Genomic DNA, 18,523 nt, shown 5'->3' with positions numbered 1-18,523 from the left:
TACTATAAATAGAAAGAAATTAATTGGCCAACTGATATATATATAAAAAATTAGCCGGGCATGGTGGCACATGCCTGTAGTCCCAGCTACCCGGGAGGCTGTGGCAGAAGGATCACTCGAGCCCAGGAGTTTGAGGTTGCTGTGAGCTAGGACGCCATGGTACTCACTCTAGCCTGGGCAACAAAGCGAGACTCTGTCTCAAAAAAAAAAAAAAAAAAAAAGACAGAGATTGTCAGAATGAATAAAAAAGAACAATATTGAGGTCAGGCGTGGTGCCTCACGCCTGTAATCCTAGCACTCTGGGAGGCCAAAGCAGGAGGATCGCTTGAGCTCAGGAGTTCGAGACCAGCTTGAGCAAGAGCGAGACCCCGACTATACTATAAATAGAAAGAAATTAGACAAACAACTAAAAATCAAAAAAATTAGCCGGGCATGGTGGCACATGCCTGTAGTCCCAGCTACTCGGGAGGCTGAGGCAGTAGGATGGCTTGAGCCCAGGAGTTTGAGGTTGCTGTGAGCTAGGCTGACACCACGGCACTCTAGCATGGGCAACAGAGTGAGACTCTATCTCAAAAAAAAAAAAAACACCAAAAAAATCCCCAATATCAAGCAAAAAGAAAAGAAAAGAAAAGAACATCTTCCTACAAGGCCAGTGCGAGTGAGGTGCCCCCAGGGCTCACTGCCTGCTGCCTAGCACAGCCTTCCACGCTGGAGCTCAGCACTACACTGTGGCCAGGCACTGGGAGCAGCTCCCACCGAAGTCCCCTGTATTGCTTAGGTACAATATGATAGAGTTTTTGATTTTTGACACCTGGTCTATTGCGGTGTTTGCCATCTAATAAGTTGCCTGGCTAGAAATGGTGGCTTGTGTCTGTAACCCCAGCACTTTGGGAGGCTGAGGCAGAAGGATTGCTTGAGGCCAGAAGTTTTGTGTTTGTGTTTTTGTTTTTTTCAATCACAATCTTGTTCTATCACCCTGGGTAGAGTGTAGTAGCATCATCGTAACTCACAGCAACCTCAAACTCCTGGACTCAAGTGATCCCCTGCCTCAGCCTCCCGAGTAGCTGTGACTACATGCAAGTGCCACAATGCCCAGCTAAGTTTTCTATTTTTAGAACTAGAAAAGCAGGAGGTGGCAGAGCCTGGGCAAACACAAGTGACAGAAGTTCCGGGAGCCAGAAGACAGGGCTGGATGTTTACTCGAGTGCCTGATTTCAGATCTCAGTTGCCGGTTTGGCCACACAGTAGCTGTGCAGTCTTGGACGAGGGCTTCCTTTCTCGTTTCAAAAACTGGTGGCTCAAGGATTTTTTTTTTTTTTTTTTTTTTTTTTGAGACAGAGTCTTGCTTTGTTGCCCAAGCTAGAGTGAGTGCCGTGGCGTCAGCCTAGCTCACAGCAACCTCACACTCCTGGGCTCAAGCCATCCTTCTGCCTCAGCCTCCCGAGTAGCTGGGACTACAGGCATGCGCCACCATGCCCGGCTAATTTTTTCTATGTATATTAGTTGGCCAATTAATTTCTTTCTATTTGTAGTAGAGACGGGGTCTCGCTCTTGAGAGAGCTGGTTTTGACCTCGAGCAATCCACGCACCTCGGCCTCCCAGAGTGCTAGGATTACTTACAGGCGTGAGCCACCGCGCCCGGCTGGCTCAAGGTGTTGAACGAGTTGAAGCGCCAAGTGCTCAGAACCGGACACGGCCAGTTCCCTAGTGCTGCTCCTCCTGGTGCTTGCCGTCCTTGCTGTGAGATAGTGAGAGAGCTTCGCTAACCCTTGGGGACCCCGCCTCTCTCTCAGCGCGGCCTGACTGGGACAGGCTGAGGCTGAAGTCCCTTTGTCCAGGGCCCAGCAGGAGGGCTGTAATGAACTCCCAGTCCTCAGACTCTGGGTCCTTGGGATAGAATTGCTGGCACAAATGGTGCCTGTGGGGTTTGCAGCACATTTTCTTGGGGAGCATTAAAATAGCATAAAATAAAAGGACTGTTGAAAAGAGTTTCATTTACACCAAAGTGCTCCATCCCCTGGGGCCAGGGAGGCCCCTCTTAGGGCCCAGATTCTATTCCAGGACATAATGTTTCCATGAAAAGGAGGCGAAGTGTTGCTTTCAGAGCCCACTCCAGCCCTGGGAAACTGGGTCAGACTGGGTTTGTGACCCCCTTTGGTAGGGGTTTGAGGCCCAGGTCTTCTTGCAGGTGGCTTTTTGTTGCTAGAAACACTTTAATTTTGAGATAGCCTTCTCCAGAAACTCACTTCTATCCCCTCCGGGCCCAGAGCCTGTCCTGCAGCTAGTGCTGGGGCCCGAGATGACAGGCTCTTGAGTACCAGGGACACCCACCTGTGTTTCAGACAAGGGGTGGTTTTCTGTCGTTTTTCCATCAGTTCTTGTCTCCTCTCCTTGCTGAATTCTGCCTGTTCCTTCCTATCTCCGCGTTCTTGTCCCTTGGTTCCTCTCTGCAAAGGCCCTGTCCGCCACCCACTGCAGCACTGTGGGGCCTGTGGTCTTGCCCCAGCCTAGGAGACCGGGAGGATGACCCCTTGGGCGAGGCCCGCCCCAGGCACACCCAACTGTGGACATGGCCAAGGATGGGTTGTGAAGCTCTCCCCAGTTCCAGTGGGTGGGCCAGAAGAGCCCTTTCGGCAGATGTGATTTTTCTGGAAAGATTTCACGAATGTATCTTCTGGGAGTTGGCTTTCAGACGCCAGCCTCGCCCTTTGCTGCCTGGGCTGCTCTCCTCACGGTCCGGCAGCACTTTAAGCACGTGGGGCAGTTCTGTGCAGACGCGAAAGCTGGCGCGGGCCGCTGCTGACTCGCGGGCGGCGGGGGAGAGGAGCCCAGGACAGGATGGCGGCTCGAGGGCGCCGTTCCCAGGTCTGCGCGAGCAGCGGGGAAGCCGCCCCCGGCAGACGCCCGCGGCAGCTCCCCGCAGGAGGCAGCTCCCCGCAGGAGGCCAGGCCGAGCCTCCTCCCCTGAGGCGCCGCCACCTCCCTCGGGTCCGCCGCGTCTGCGAGCGCTCTGCCGCGTCCTGCCTTGCCCGGCCGTGCGGCTCCTCCGCTGGCCCGGCCCGAGCAGGTCTTCCGAGCACGGAGTGCAGGGATGCGCTCTAGGCGTGTATAGAGCTTGTTGTGATTCAGTTTGGAATGTGGTCATTTTCAGAGCCTTAAAAGAATAAATACATGAGATGTCCTGTGCGTGAGAGGTTGTGCAGGTCAGGTAGAAAGAATCAGTAAGGACTCAGCATAGGATGCACCCCCACCCCAGGTGTCCTCTGTGTGGCGGAGGCTGGGTACACGTCTCAAGGGTGCAGAACGGTAGCCTTGGAGGTGAGCGGACCCCTGGCCCCCCAAGCTTCACTGTTACCTTTCATTTTTTTTTTTTTTTTTTTGAGACAGAGTCTCACTCTGTTGCCCGGACTAGAGTGAGTGCCGTGGCGTCAGCCTCGCTCACAGCAACCTCAAACCCCTGGGCTCAAGCGATCCTCCTGCCTCAGCCTCCCGAGTAGCTGGGACTACACGGTGGCATGGCCACCCTGCCCGGCTCATTTTTTCTATATTTATTAGTCGGCCAATTAATTTCTTTCTATTTATAGTAGAGACGGGGTGTCGCTCTTGCTCAGGCTGGTCTCAAACTCCTGAGGTCTAGCAATCCTCCCACTTTGGCCTCCCAGAGTGCTAGGATTACAGGCATGAGCTACCACACTCGGCCTGTTACCTTTAATTTTAATCCTTTCCTTACTCTCATTGTAGTTTTCCTGCACTCATGTTGTACCCTGAAAGCTTCTGTCGTGTGCCCTTCACCATCCTCTGCTCCTGGTCTCATGCCGGTGTCCTTTCTCAAATACTTATGGTTCACCTCAGCCAATGGGCCAATCTCTCCAGACAAGCCTTGGGAGGTCTTCCTTATGACCAGATACTAAACTCAGGGAAAAAAACAAGACTGGGCTGGGCACAGTGGCTCACGCCTGTAATCCCAACACTTTGGGAGGCTGAGGCAGGAAGATCACTGAGCCCAGGAGTTCAAGACCACAAGACCAGCCTGGGCAACATACCAAGACCCCATATCAAAAAAAAATAATAATATTAGCTGGGTGTGGTGGTATGCCCATAGTCCCAGCTACTTGGGAAGCTGAGGCAGAAGGATCACTTGCGACCAGGAGTTTGAGGTTACGGTGAGCTGTGAGCAGGCCACTGCACTCCAGCCCACGTGACAGAGAAAGGCCTTCACTCAAAAACAAACAAGCAAAAAAGCAAGACTGGCAGCATGGTTTCACACACAAACCATCTTGGTGCTTCCTGCACAACCAAAAGCCCCAAAGACACACCCCTCACCTCACCACCTGCGACGGAAACCACACGCAGAGAGACCCTGGAAGTAAGAGGCATCATGGTGCCCTTCACAGGTAATGAGCTCCACACTTTCTCTGTGCTCCACATGAAACATCTGACCTGTATGTGGACCTGTTTATCAAGCCCACAGGGTGGGAAAAACTCTAAAATCTAAAAGTAAAAGCTCAGAGGCTAATTTTGTATATGTAGAATGTATAAAGTATTAATAAGATGTTATATTAGTAAAGATGTTCTGGAATCAGTACACTTTACCGAGTGAATGGGAAGGCCTGAGGCTGCATCTGTGTCCTGGCTGGCTGCTCCATGTTCTTGTCCCACAGGAAAACCTTTACAAAATAGTTCTGTGTCAAACCCCACGAGGGGTTACTTCCCATCTTTGTTCTTCTATTACTAGTTATTGCAATATTAATAATTTAACCAGGACATTCAGTCTCATCATGGGTAGATGGTTTCTGCTTTTCTGCCATGCTTGCCTGAAGACCCACTTTAAGCTAAAAGCCAGAAATTGTATCTCCAACAAGGGAGCGCCTCAAAGCCAGAGCAGAAAGCACTGGATGGGGCACTTAGCAAACAACACTGCAAGAAACTGACCGGCAGCACCAGCTTCTCAGCGGCAGCCAACATTACCTACAGGATTGCACCCGGGAACGGAGCAAGAGCTCTGGGACTGGCCGTGCAGGACATGCAGTTCGGGGTCCATGGAGATGAGTGCTGTCTGCCGCATTGTGCCCTAGCACTGCACTGCCCTGTGCGTGAGTGGGGACAGAGTCACGCATCCACAGTCACACACTCTCACACTGACCCACACGCGTGTGCTCTGGTGCAGAGAAAGCACTGACTCGGTCGGTACTGGCCTGCTGCCCCCAGCCCTATCCGTGGGGATGGCAACCCAGGCTCTCCAGGGACACCTCTGCAGGCTCATCCTCTACTTCAGGCCCAATCGTCACCATCAAGGAGAAACCTCACATTTTGAAAAGGCCACTGCTGTGGGCAGCCAGGACAAGCCCCGCTCAAGAGCAAGGCAGGAGGCAGAGGAGTTTGAGAGCCAGACTGGAAATCAGGGAAGCGGACCCAGGAGCTGGCTGAGCACGTGGAGACTGAGTCACAAGCTGGCTGCAGCCTTTCTATAGAGTAATCAGAAGAAAGCCTCCCCGCCTGGCTTGCTGTGAATTTTCGATGAGTTGATATGTACACAGAGCCTAAAACGGTGCAGCGTCCTGTGAGAACTCACGTTGCCCCTCATTTTCACTTAGTACCACTGGAGACCTAGAGGAAGAGGGTCACTTTGAACTTTGGTGCCCACCGTCCATCTCAGCCCTGTCCTGGTGGCAACTGCTTCACCACGGGCAAGGGCTTTGCCAAGGGCTGCTCACTGCCAGCATGGGAGCAGGCTGGTGAAATCACCCTGGTGCTTCCACAGCCCCCTAGAAGATTGTTCCCTTCCCGGCAGCCCCACAACCCTGCTGAAGCCCCTGTCTGGGCCCCTCCTGCTGGAGAGCCTGACAGTCCTGCTCAGCTTTTGCCTCCAGTTCAGCACAGAATTTCTGGTCCCCAGGAGCAAGATGAGTAAGTAAACAGAGATGGCTGAGCTTCGGTCCACGTGGGGACACCCGAGGGTAACTCCAGCAAAGGGACGGAAACAGGCCCTGGACACCTGGCACATTACTAATTGGTCCTCAAAACTGAGGCTTCTGTCAAAAGTGCTCTAGTGTCTTATCTGGGAATTAAAAAAGCAACAATGTCCCCTGCTGACATTTACATCATATCACATTTTAGTGAATACCCTTGTCAATAATCCCCTGTGCATGCCCTACTTGTTCTTAGAATAAATTTTCAGCAGCAGAACTATTAGGTATTTTTTCTTTTTCGTTTTTTCTTTTTTTAATTATATATATTCTTTTTTCTCTTTTCTTTTTATGCACAGGACAGCTCTACACAACGAAGAAAGGTTTTTTTAAAAAGAGACACAGGGTCTCACTCTGTCACCTGGGCTAGACTGCAGTGATTTCATCATAGTGCATTGCAACCTCAAACTCCTGGACTCAAGCAATCCTCCTTCCTCAGCCTCCCAAGTAGCTGGGATTATAGGCGTGGGCCACCATATCTGGCTAATTTTTTAAAATTTATTCTTTACTTATTTTATTAAATTTAATTTTATGTTCTTTGACCTCAACTGCTGGACTGAAAAAAACAAACATCTGGCTAATTTTTTGGTTTTTGTAGGGACGAAGTCTCACTATGTTGTCCACTCTGGTCTCAAACTCTGGCTTTAAGTGATCCTCCTGCCTTGTTGGGAAAATATAATTAAGGAATTAATGAAATGTGGCTCATAAAATCATTATTCTATTATATAACCCAATATTACTATATTAAAGACAGAAACAGGAGTTTGCAGGGTTTGCCCTGAAGGAATGTGTGGACTCGATGGTTCACGTATTAGAGGCTGCTGTCTCGGGAGCGCTCTCTAATCTCCCGTGGGGATGGTTTCCAGGAAGGCTTCCCGGTATCTCAAAATCTGTGAGCTTCCCTGTGTCTTGAAAGACAAGACAAGGCAAACATGGCCCACAGGATGGGAGCCAGAGACAATGAGTGCACTTTGCCCAGAGAAGCGCCCCGGTGGTTATAAACAACCTGCTTATAAGAGATGGGCTTCCTGCTCTCTCCTGTCTGCCTTTAAGTCCACCATAACTAATCAAAGAAATATAGAGTCACTATACCTCTTTTGTTTTACCTTTGTTAATTGACAACTACCTCTTAGAATTTAGAAGTTAGCCCCTGAAAGACTTTGTACCTGTTTGTTCACATAGATAGATTAGCCTTGAGAGAAGCCCCTTGAGAGGACTTTTGACCCTAACCCACTACCTGTATCCCCTAGCAACTGCATTCCCTGAGATGCAAATATGTCACCCTGACAACTGGTAATTGATGTCTGTGATTATAAAAACCTGTACGAATCTAACCATATTGCTGGCATTTATGGGGATACGCCAGTCTCCTAGGTACCCCCTGCTGTGTTATATCTGATCTTTATATATATATAAAACTATAAACTATACCTTAGTCTCTGTGTATTCTTTTATTTTTTTGTATCTCCTATCAATTTCCTTACCCTCTGTGGCGACCCCTATCTTAGGGACTTGGCTCTGCGGAGAGAAGCAGCTGAGCTCCTTGAGGGCCTGCCTCAACTACTCCCCTGCACTGCCTCTGCCTCCCAAAGTACTGGGATTACAGGCAGGAGCCAGTGCACCCAGCCTATTGGGGTCTTGCAAGCATTTTGACATGTATAAGCCAAATAGACTTCCAAACGGATTTCTACCAAATAGGTTTCTACCAATGTGCTGGTGAGAACCAGCAGCAGATTAGAGTTCCTATCAAACACATAGTTCATAGTCTCTATCTCTATATCTCTATATATCATTGCCAGTTTCAAGGATGAAAAACTTGTACCTCTTTGTGAACTTAAGTTCCTGTAAAAGTGAATATATCAGTTGGCTCTTGCCAGAATAATGCTGTTCAGCAAATAGCCACAAAGTCTTCATGGTGTATAATATTTTGTTTCACACTTGTGCACCTGTAGGGTGGCTGGGCTTAGGCAATAAGCTTGGCTTGCGACCCTACCCCACTCTCTGCCCCTCCCCCCACCTCGGAGTGAGCTCAGCTCGACTCCTGGGGCTTCTGTTCTCCTGGGACCAACTGGCAACCTGGGTACATTCTTCTGTGACAGGAAAAGCAGAACAACCCTCTGCTCACATCACAGCCACGAGCATTCCATTGGCCAAAGCAAGTCACCTGCCAAGGCCAAAGTCAAGCGAGTGGGAAGTCCATACCCCTCACCATGATGCTAGGGTGGCTGAATGCCACTGCTGCAGGGGAATGAAATATCCAGATCGATCATTCAACCACCACCGTAAAGCTGAATGCTGCTTCACATGCTTATCAGTGGTAGTTCTTCCTTTGGAGTGTTGCCTATTTAGGGTTGCCTTGTACCAGTGAGTGGGAAGTTTTACATTTTAGAATGAGCTTGTCATATTAGAACAGCATAAGGGTCAGTGTGATCGGAACAGGGAAGTGGGGGAGGGGGAGGGAGACATGGAGGGTTCAGGGCCCAGGTCGCAGTGATGCACTCTGATTGATTTAAGCTGTGACTGGAATACAGCGCAGCAGCAAGAGGGTCCCCTCTTAGGCTCCTGCAGCAGTCTGGGTGGGACTATGAGGGCAGAGCCAGAGCAGTGGAGGTAGTGGGGGTTGATGGGATTTAGATGTGGACAAGATAGGAGACAGGTCAAGGCCTGGGCCTCTGGGTAAGCCTGCCTCCTTGACTGAAATGGGGAGAGCCGATGGAGGCTCCTGTTTCCTGAGGCGTTATTATCAGTAATTCTATTTTTTTTTTTTTTTTTTTGAGACAGAGTCTCACTTTGTTGCCCAGGCTAGAGTGAGTGCCATGGCGTCAGCCTAGCTCACAGCAACCTCAAACTCCTGGGCTCAGGCGATCCTCCTGTCTCAGCCTCCCAAGTAGCTGGGACTATAGGCATGTGCCACCATGCCCGGCTAATTTTTTTGTATATATATTTTTAATTGTCCAATTAATTTCTTTCTATTTTTAGTAGAGACGGGGTCTTGCTCAGGCTGGTTTTGAACTCCTGACCTCGAGCAATCCGCCCGCCTTGGCCTCCCAGAGTGCTAGGATTACAGGCGTGAGCCACCGCGCCCGGCCCAGTAATTCTATTTTTTTTTTTTTTTTTGAGACATAGTCTCGCTTTGTTGTCCAGGCTACAGTGAGTGCTGTGGCGTCAGCCTAGCTCACAGCAACCTCAAACTCCTGGGCTCAAACAATCCTTCTGCCTCAGTCTCCCAAGTAGCTGGGACTACAGGCATACGTCACCATCCCCGGCTAATTTTTTCTATGTATATTAGTTGGCCAATTAATTTCTTTCTATTTATAGTAGAGACAGGGTCTCACTCTTGCTCAGGCTGGTTTCGAACTCCTAACCTCAAGCAATCTGCCCACCTCAGCCTCCCAGAGTGCTAGGATTACAGGCGTGAGCCACCGCGCCCAGCCATCAGTAATTCTAATTTGAAGGTGCTCAATTTGAGATGGTTATTAGACACCCATGCATTGCCCAGAGTTAGCTACTCTCCCAGCAAAACAGGTCTCAGGCAGGATCCTCACAAGAGATTTGGAAATAATAGAGACAAAGTGTAGTTTACAGTGGTGGGGAAGTCAGGGGTTTCCCCCCAGCATTCCCATGAGCCAGGCGGCACCGAGTGAAATCCCGCATCAGTATTTATTGGTACAGATCATTCGTTTAGGTTTCAAGGCTCCCCATAGGTTTAAAGGTATCCCTTAATTAATTCTATCTATGTGAGCAAATGGTTACAACATTTTTCAAAGATAAAGTTCTTAAGCTCTAAGGAGTAGACCTAGCTGAGTATCCAAGTTATATTTCTTTATCTAGTTTCTCGTTAGCTGAGACATTTTCTCAAGCTCTAGGCGCTGGCCTGCAGGCTTTCTGATAGGCACTGCCTTGCAGTTGCCCCTGATCAGTGGAATGCCCCCCTTGGTGCTAAGCAGCTTCTGGTCTGTGAACTAACACACCCACAGATTCCTTCAAGGCAAAGCCCTGCAAAACTCCTGAAACCTTTTATGTCTCTTAGCTCTATTTCCCACCAAAGCATAATGTGTATGAGGCAGCTGGTACTTGAGCTGTGTCCACAAAAACAGATTGGACTGGTTTGAAGAGTCAGCACACAGACGGGATTTAAAGCCATGGCCTTGATAATTTCATTTAAGAAGAGTGAAGAGGCCTGTCCCATGGCTCACGCCTGTAATCCTAGCACTCTGGGAGGCCAAGGAAGGGCGGATCACTCAAGGTCAGGAGTTGGAAACCAGCCTGAGCAAGAGTGAGACCCCGTCTCTACTATAAATAGAAAGAAATTAATTGGCCAACTAATATATAGAGAAAAAATTAGCCGGGCATGGTGGTGTATGCCTGTAGTCCCAGCTACTTGGGACGCTGAGCCAGTAGGATTGCTTGAGCCCAGGATTGGGAGGTTGCTGTGAGCTAGGCTGATGCTACAGCACTCTAGCCAGCACCAGAGTGAGACTCTGTCTAAAAAAAAAAAGGGTGGAGCGATAAAAAGGAAAAGTCCAGGGGCTGAGCTTACAACACTGCCACAGTTCAAGGTGGAGAAGGTGAGACCCGAGGAGGCCAGATGAAAACGGTGAGGACCAGGAAAGTGGTTGCGTCAAGCCAGGTGGAGAGGGGCTTCAGGGAAGAGGGAGGAGGAGGCCCACTGGAAAGCTGGGAGGAGTGGGGGGCGAAATGGCGGGCTGGCTATTGGGAGGCGGTGCAGTGACGGGTGTGTCATAAAGGATGGCGCATCCTAAGGGACGCTTCCTCCTTCAGGTACAGACAGCCGCCTGCTCAGAGCGGCTTGGACAAAGGGGCGTCATCTCTCAAGTCTGGAGGCCACAGCACCTGGGGCGGTTATCTCTAAACCACACAAGCAGGGCACTGGGGTTTGGTGGGTTTTTTTGAGACAGAGTCTCGCTCTGTCGCCCGGGCTCAGCCCAGCTCACAGCAGCCTCAAAGTCCCGGGCTCGAGCGGTCCTCCGGTCTCAGCCTCCCGCGGCGCCGGCTACCGGGAGGGTTGGCCCCTTGAAGGGCTCTCCGCCCACCGTCGGGGCGCTGCAGCCCGCGCGCCTCTGGCGAGGACGCCGCCGCCCCTGCCCGTCCGAGCGGCCGCTCCGACCCGCCGCGGGCAGGGCCCTCCCGGGCGGGCGCTGGCGGAAGGCCTCGGGGAAGAAACGCCTGGGGCGGGCAGGAGCGGAGCCCCGGAGGCCACGGCAGGCGACACTAGCGGCGAGGACACGGGCCGAAGCCCCGCTCGGCAACAAGGAGCGCCGCGGCGCCCTGCGGGACTCCGCAGGCCGGGGCCGCCGCCCGCGGAAAGCCCGGCTCCCGGCCCCGCCCCTGCGGGCGGGTTGCGCCTCCGAGGGACGCCGCGTCCCGGGCGGGCTGCGGGGGTGGGGCCTCGGGCCTCGGTGACGCGCCCGGAACCAAGCCGCTGACTGGCCGGGGGAGGCGGGGCTGAGGGGCGGGGCTGAGGGGCGTGGCTGGGCGCGGCGGGGGCGGGGCTGAGGGGCGTGGCTGAGGGGCGTGGCTGGGCGTGGCGGGGGCGGGGGCTGATGGGCGGGGGCGGGGCTGGGCGCGGCGAGGGCGGGGCTGAGGGGCGTGGCTGGGCGTGGCGGGGGCGGGGGCTGATGGGCGGGGGCGGGGCTGGGCGGGGCGGGGGCGGGGGCTGAGGCGGGCGGGGGCGGGGCTGAGGGGCGGGGCGCGGCGGGGGGGGGGGCTGAGGGGCTGGGCGCGGCGAGGGCGGGGCTGAGGGGCGGGGCGCGGCGGGGGGGGGCTGAGGGGCGGGGCTGAGGCAGGCGGGGGCGGGGCTGGGTGTGGCGGGGGCGGGGGCTGAGGCGGGTGGGGGCGGGGGCTAAGGCGGGTGGGGGCGGGGCTGAGGGGCTGGGCGTGGCGGGGGCTGAGGGGCGGGGCTGAGGGGCGGGGGGCTGGGCGTGGCGGGGGCGGGGCTGGGCGTGGCGGGGGCGGGGGCGGGGGCTGAGGGGGGCGGGGCTGAGGGGCGGGGCTGGGCGTGGCGGGGGCGTGGCTGAGGGGCGGGGCTGGGCGTGGCGGGGGCGGGGGCTGAGGCGGGTGGGGGCGGGGCTGAGGGGCTGGGCGTGGTGGGGGCTGAGGGGCGGGGCTGAGGGGCGGGGGGGCTGGGCGTGGCGGGGGCGGGGGCTGAGGCGGGTGGGGGTGGGGCGGGGGCGGGGCTGGGCGTGGCGGGGGCGGGGCGAGGCTGAGGGGCGGGGCTGAGGGGCGGGGCTGAGGGGCGGGGGCGGGGCTGAGGGGCGGGGGCGGGGCTGTGGGGCCCGGGAGAAGCCAGGCCTCCCGGACCAGAGCGGAAGGTCTAAGGCCCAAGTAAACGCCCCACTACCTGGGCTTGGGGAAGGGGCTGCGGAGAGCAGGGATAGAGGCTTCAAATACATTGTCCCCAGGTGATGTCACTGATACCCAAGTTGTACCTCCCCCTAGCCACTCCTGGACTTCCATCCCCTCCTCCCACGAAGAAACTTTCTCTATAAATCCCTCTAGAAATGGAGCCCAAAAGACAAGCAGGATGACAGATGACAGTGAAAAAAGTGAAGATCGTGGCCCAGCAGCAGAACCCGAAGCCCGCAACGTGCACGGGCCTGGACGTCTAGAATGATAAGGCCAGAAGGGGCTCAGGTGGGATGGAAAGGCTGCCCACCAGGGTCCCCTGGGGGCTCAGAGCTGGACAGTGCCAGTTCTCTTAGTGACACGTTTACAGAGCCGCTAGTGGGCCCTCTGCCGGAAAACCTGAAGCCTAGGTCTGTTTGCCAGAGGGGTCTGGGCATGTTAATTTTGGGAGCCATCTTCTTCTGAGGAGTTCTCATTTTGGGGGGGAGGGTGGAGAGAACAAATAGCTTCAGAGGATGAAGCTGAATGTAAAAGAAATTTAAAAGCACCTAAAACCTGATCAGACAGTGAAGACAAACCCCAAATCCTCTTTTCAAAGAAGTAGTGCACAATGCAGATCTCTTGGAGGAAGTGACAGGGCTTAAAGGTTAGTGGAAAATCTGCTTGTTAATTTGGGAACCAAATAAGAAAAGAATTTTAAAAATATATTGGTTTTTTGTTTTTGTTTTGAGACAGTCTCCCTCTGTTGCCCAGGCTAGAGTGCCGTGGCGTCAGCCTGGCTCACAGCAACCTCAAACCCCTGGGCTCAAGTGATCCTCCTGCCTCAGCCTCCCGAGTAGCTGGGACTACAAGTGTGCACCACCACACCTGGCTAATTTTTCTATTTTTAGTAGAGAAGGGGGGCTTGCTCTTGCTCTGGTTGGTCTCAAACTCCTGAGCTCAAGCGAGCAGGACCATGACACACTGCACAAGGGAGAGTAAGTGTAAGACCTTATCAGGAGCCCTGTGCCCCATCAGCTGAAGGTCAGGGTCCTACAACAGAGGAGGTAGTGATATCTACCTGTGCTACTTGGACCTGCACATGCCCACGCCCACAGCTCCATCTCCAGGCTTCTGCAGAGACCTTCTCATGCCCAGCCTTCTCTTTTCATTTCCTGGGCTAACACAACAAATTGTCACAAACTTAGTGACATAAAAGAACAGAATTTTTTTTTTTTCTCTGACAGTTCTGAGGCCTGAGACCAAGGTGTCAGCAGGGCTGCACTTCCCTAGAGGTTCTGGGGTGGAGTCTGTGCCTCCCTCTTCCAGCGCACAGCTGTGCGGCGCTCCTGGTCTTGTGTCTGCTTCCATGTCCCCTGGCCTTCTTAGCTGTGTGTCTGGTCGCCCTCAGCCTCTCTCTTATGAGGACACTTGTGTTGGCATTTGGGCTCACCCAGATAATTTATCATGATCTCCTCATCTGAAGATCCTTAAATTAATCACATGTGCAAAGCCCTTTTCCCAAATAAGGTCACATTCACAGGTTCCAAAATGAGCACATGAGTATATTGGGATTGGGTCATTTTTCAGCCTACCATACTTACCAGTCTTTCTTCTAGGTCCCTGATCGCCAACCAAGCCATCAGCCACTGCCCATGAGTTCATACACACTCTAACCTCAGTCTGTTGCTTCTTCCCATACAAAGTGAAAGGGTGCACTGCCTGAATTTCTGCCCGCTGGAAGGACTTCCCTCACTGCTGGTTCTCAGGGCCACCTCGTGGGGCTGCAGTACAGCAGCATTGTTGGCTTACACCCACCTATCAAGTAACCCACCCCCCAGTGTGGCCCCTTTCCTCTCACCTCTGTCAGACGTCTAAGAGGGACACTCACACAGCCCCTGGATGAACCACCGCCATCTTGCTGTGTGCTGCCGTTGGGCCTGCGGACCCTATGGCTCGGTGGGTCTGGCAGAAACAGCCCAGGCTGAGCAGTATTGGCTGCATGTCTCCATCAGGGTTCGTAGCATGCTGGGAGCTGCTTTGGTTTTCTGAATGGCATATATATAATCCTCTGTTACAGAGGGTCTGGTCTTGATCCAGAACCTTCAGTGTCTGTATTGTGATTCTCCCATGAGGACTTCCCATAAACTCCAAGTACCATTTTTTCCTACCACAGATACATCAAATACAATAAAATCTGCCACATCTTATGGTGCAAGGGTCAGAGCTGCTAACATCACAACCGGAACTTACTGTAGAGCCATTTCCTGCTCTGGGCCCCAGTCAAAGCTGACAGGCTTCATATAATTCAGTAAGTGGCTGGAGCACAATTCCCACCCAGGGAATTTGCTAACATTCATTCATTCATTCATTCATTTATTGGGGGCACAGGATTTGCTAACTTTAAACCCAAGGGAGGCTACTTAGCACTGTGCTTTATTCTTGTTGGTGGGAGATATGAGATGTCTTTTACTTTGGGAGGAATGTCCAAGCATGTCCCAAAACTACTGGATCCCTGAAGTTTCCACCAATGAGTTTAGCAGGTTGGAAGATACAAGGTTAATATGTACAAATCAACTGTGTACACAAAAATTAACTCAAAATGCATCATAAACCTAAATGTAAGAGCTAAAACTTGTATAGCAGGCTATACTGATGTTAATGTCAACTGATCTGGATTAACCACATGGTGGTAATGGCTGATTTTCAGTGTCAACATGACTGGATTAAAGAATGTAGGCTGGCAAAGCATTACTTCCGGTGTGTCTGTGAGGATGTTTGCAGAGATTAGCATGTGGGTCAGTGGACTGGGTGGGGCAGATCCACCCTCAATGTAAGCCGGGCACCATCCAGTTGGCTGGGGGCCCAGATGGAACAGAAAAGGAAAGAAAAGGATTTCCTTTCTCTCCCTTGGAGCTGGGAATCTCTCCTCCTTCTGCCTGAGGACATCAGAACTCCCGGCTCTCCAGCCTTAGGACTCCAGGATTACACCAGAGGTCCCCTGGGTTCTCAGGGCTTTAGCCTCAGGCTAGAATTATATCTTTGGCTTTCCTGGTTCTGAGGCTTTCAGACTTGAACTGAACCATGCTACCAGCATCCCAGGGTTTCTGGCTTTCAGATGGCCTGTCATGGGACTTCTCAGCCTCCATAATCCTTGACACACGTTTATCTCAAGGTCTGGACCCTTGGCCAATGCTGTGGGATGGATTAACTAAAGATAAATGATGTTATACAACCACAGGTCCATGAATTGTTTCAGGACAAGACTACCAGCCTGCTGACATTGTTCAACAATAATTGAATTCATTATTTGTATGTGGTTTTAGCGGGGTTTGAAGGATTTTGAAAGTTAAGCCTGGTCACAAAGCTGCAATGTGCCTATGAGACCTCCCCACCCCCAAAATAAGCAGAATCTGGGTGGCTCAGTACCAAGGTGCTTCCTACACATAGTGTGCCTGTGGTTCCATATCTGAAATCAAAATGCATTCTGTGTGTCCCAGTGTTTTAAAAAAAAAAAAGAACAGCCAGGTGTGGTAGCTCACACCTTAATCCTAGCACTTTGGGGGAAGGAGGTGGGAGGATCGCTTGCAGCTGGGAGTTTGAGACCAGCCTGGACAACATTGTGAGACTCCATGTCTACAAAAAGTTTAAAAATTAGCCAGGTATGGCCAGGCGCAGTGGCTCACACCTGTAATCCTAGCTCTCTGGGAGGCCCAGGCGGGAGGATCCTTTGAGCTCAGGAGTTCGAAACCAACCTGAGCAAGAGCAAGACCCCGTCTCTACTATAAATAGAAAGAAATTAATTGGCCAACTAATATATATATAGAAAAAATTAGCTGGGCATGGTGGCGCATGCCTGTAGTCCCAGCTACTTGGGAGGCTGAGGCAAAAGGATTGCTTGAGCCCAGGAGTTTGAGGTTGCTGTGAGCTAGGCTGACGCCACAGCACTCACTCTAGCCTGAGCAACAAAGTGAGACTCTGTCTCAAAAAAAAAAAAAAAAAGAAAAGAAAAGAAGAGAAAAATTAGCCAGGTATGGTAGTGCACACTTGCAGTCCAGCTACTCGGGAGACTGAGGTGGGAGAATCACTTGAGCCCAGGAGTTCGAAGCTTCAGTGAGCCATGGTTGTGCCACTGCACTCCAGCCTGGGTGACAGACCAAGACTCCATCTCTTTTAAAAAACAACAACAACAAAGATTTCCAAACCCCTTCAGTGTGTTTCCTCCTTCTACTTTTGCATTTTTGCCTGTAATCAAGCATGAGTATAAACTGTTTGAGTCCTGTAAGTATTGTCAGCAGTCGTACATGTAGGGTGGTTAATGTGCAATTAGCAAGAAATTCTGCAGGAGAACATCTTAACAACCTCTGGTTTGGCAAAGATTGCTTAGATAAGACACAAACAACATAATCTATTTTAAAAATTCAATAAATTTTATTCCTCAAAATTAAAACTTTGGTTCTTCAAAAGACACTGTTACGGCCGGGCGCGGTGGCTCACGCCTGTAATCCTAGCTCTCTGGGAGGCCGAGGCGGGCGGATCCTTTGAGTTCAGGAGTTCGAAACCAACCTGAGCAAGAGTGAGACCCCCGTCTCTACTATAAAAAGAAACAAATTAATTGGCCAACTAATATATATACAAAAAAATTAGCCGGGCAGGGTGGCGCATGCCTGTAGTCCCAGCTACTCGGGAGGCTGAGGCAGGAGGATCGCTTGAGCCCAGGAGTTTGAGGTTGCTGTGAGCAAGGCTGACGCCACGGCACTCACTCTAGCCTGGGCAACACAGTGAGACTCTGTCTCAAAAAAAAAAAAAAAAAAGACACTGTTACAAAATGAAAAGAGAAGTTATGTGCATTGTAAAATGTTGAGTAGCAAAAAAAGAAAGGAAAAAGAAAAAGGGAAGCTATAGACTGGGAGAAAATATTTGCAAAATACGTATGCAACAAAAGACTTGAATCTATAATACATAAAGAACTCATAACTCAATAATAAGAAGACAAGCAACCCAATTTAAAAAATCTAATTAGTAAATGAGCAAAAGACATGAATGTATATTTCACCAAAGAGGATATACATTGGCAAATAAACTCATGAAAAGATGCGCAATGTCATTAGCTTTTAGAGCAGTGCAAATTAAACCCACAATGAGCTGTCATCACTACACACCTATCAGAACGACCAGAGTGACGACTCGTGAAGTCACAACATGGCGGCGAGGATGCAGAGAAGCTGGGCCGCACATTGCTAGTGGGAACGTGTTATAAAACGGTACTATTTCCTAGCCTGGGAAATAGTTTGGTAGTTTCTTATAAAACTAAACATTCACTCACCATATGATCCAGTGATCACACTCTTGGACATCTATCACAGAGAAATGAAAGCCTATGTTCACACCAACACCTGGTCACAAATGTCCATAGCAGCATTATTCATAATTGCCCAAAACTGGGAAAAACACAACTGTCCTTCAATGGATGACTAGCCAAGCAAACTTTGGTATATCCATACCATGGAATGCTCCTCATCAGTAAAAAGGAACAGACTATTGATAAGTTCAACAACTTGCATGGACCTCAAGCAAATTATGCTGAGTAAGAAAGAAACAGCAAACTCAAAAGGCACATACAGTATGATTCTATTTACATAGCATTTTTGACAGCTTAGTGGTGGCCAGGAGTTAGGGACAGATGAGGGAGAGGAGGATGGCTGTTGTAAGCAAAGGTGTAACATGAGCGGCTCCGGTTGTGAGAATTGTTCTATATCTTGATTGTGGTGCTGGTTACACAAATCTGTACATGTGATAAAATTGCATTGAACTATTCGTATTCATACAACACACGCAGATGATTGTATGCAACACAGATGACGTCTAAATAAGCTCTGTGGACTGTGCCAATGTCAATGTCCTGATTCTGATAGCACACCATAGCTGGGGAGAACATTTTCACTGGACAAGGCAGTCTAACCTCAGGAGCCTTGTACAGTCACAGAGAGCTTTGCTCAGGGTTTTCTTGAGGGGCAAAGGGTACATGAAATTTCCCTGCACATTTTTTTGCAACTACCTGTGGATTTATAATCATTTCAAAATAAAAAAAATTTTAAATACATATTATTTTTTAAAATGCTTCCCCACCTGCAACCCTCCATCCCCTTACTTCTGCAGCTATCTCAGGTGTCATCTATGAAGCTGGCACCAGGAATAAAGCTACAGCTGCTC

This window comes from Microcebus murinus, chromosome 14, assembly GCF_040939455.1.
Source record: "Microcebus murinus isolate Inina chromosome 14, M.murinus_Inina_mat1.0, whole genome shotgun sequence".
Lineage (NCBI taxonomy): Eukaryota > Metazoa > Chordata > Mammalia > Primates > Cheirogaleidae > Microcebus > Microcebus murinus.
This window is presented reverse-complemented; position numbering follows the sequence as displayed.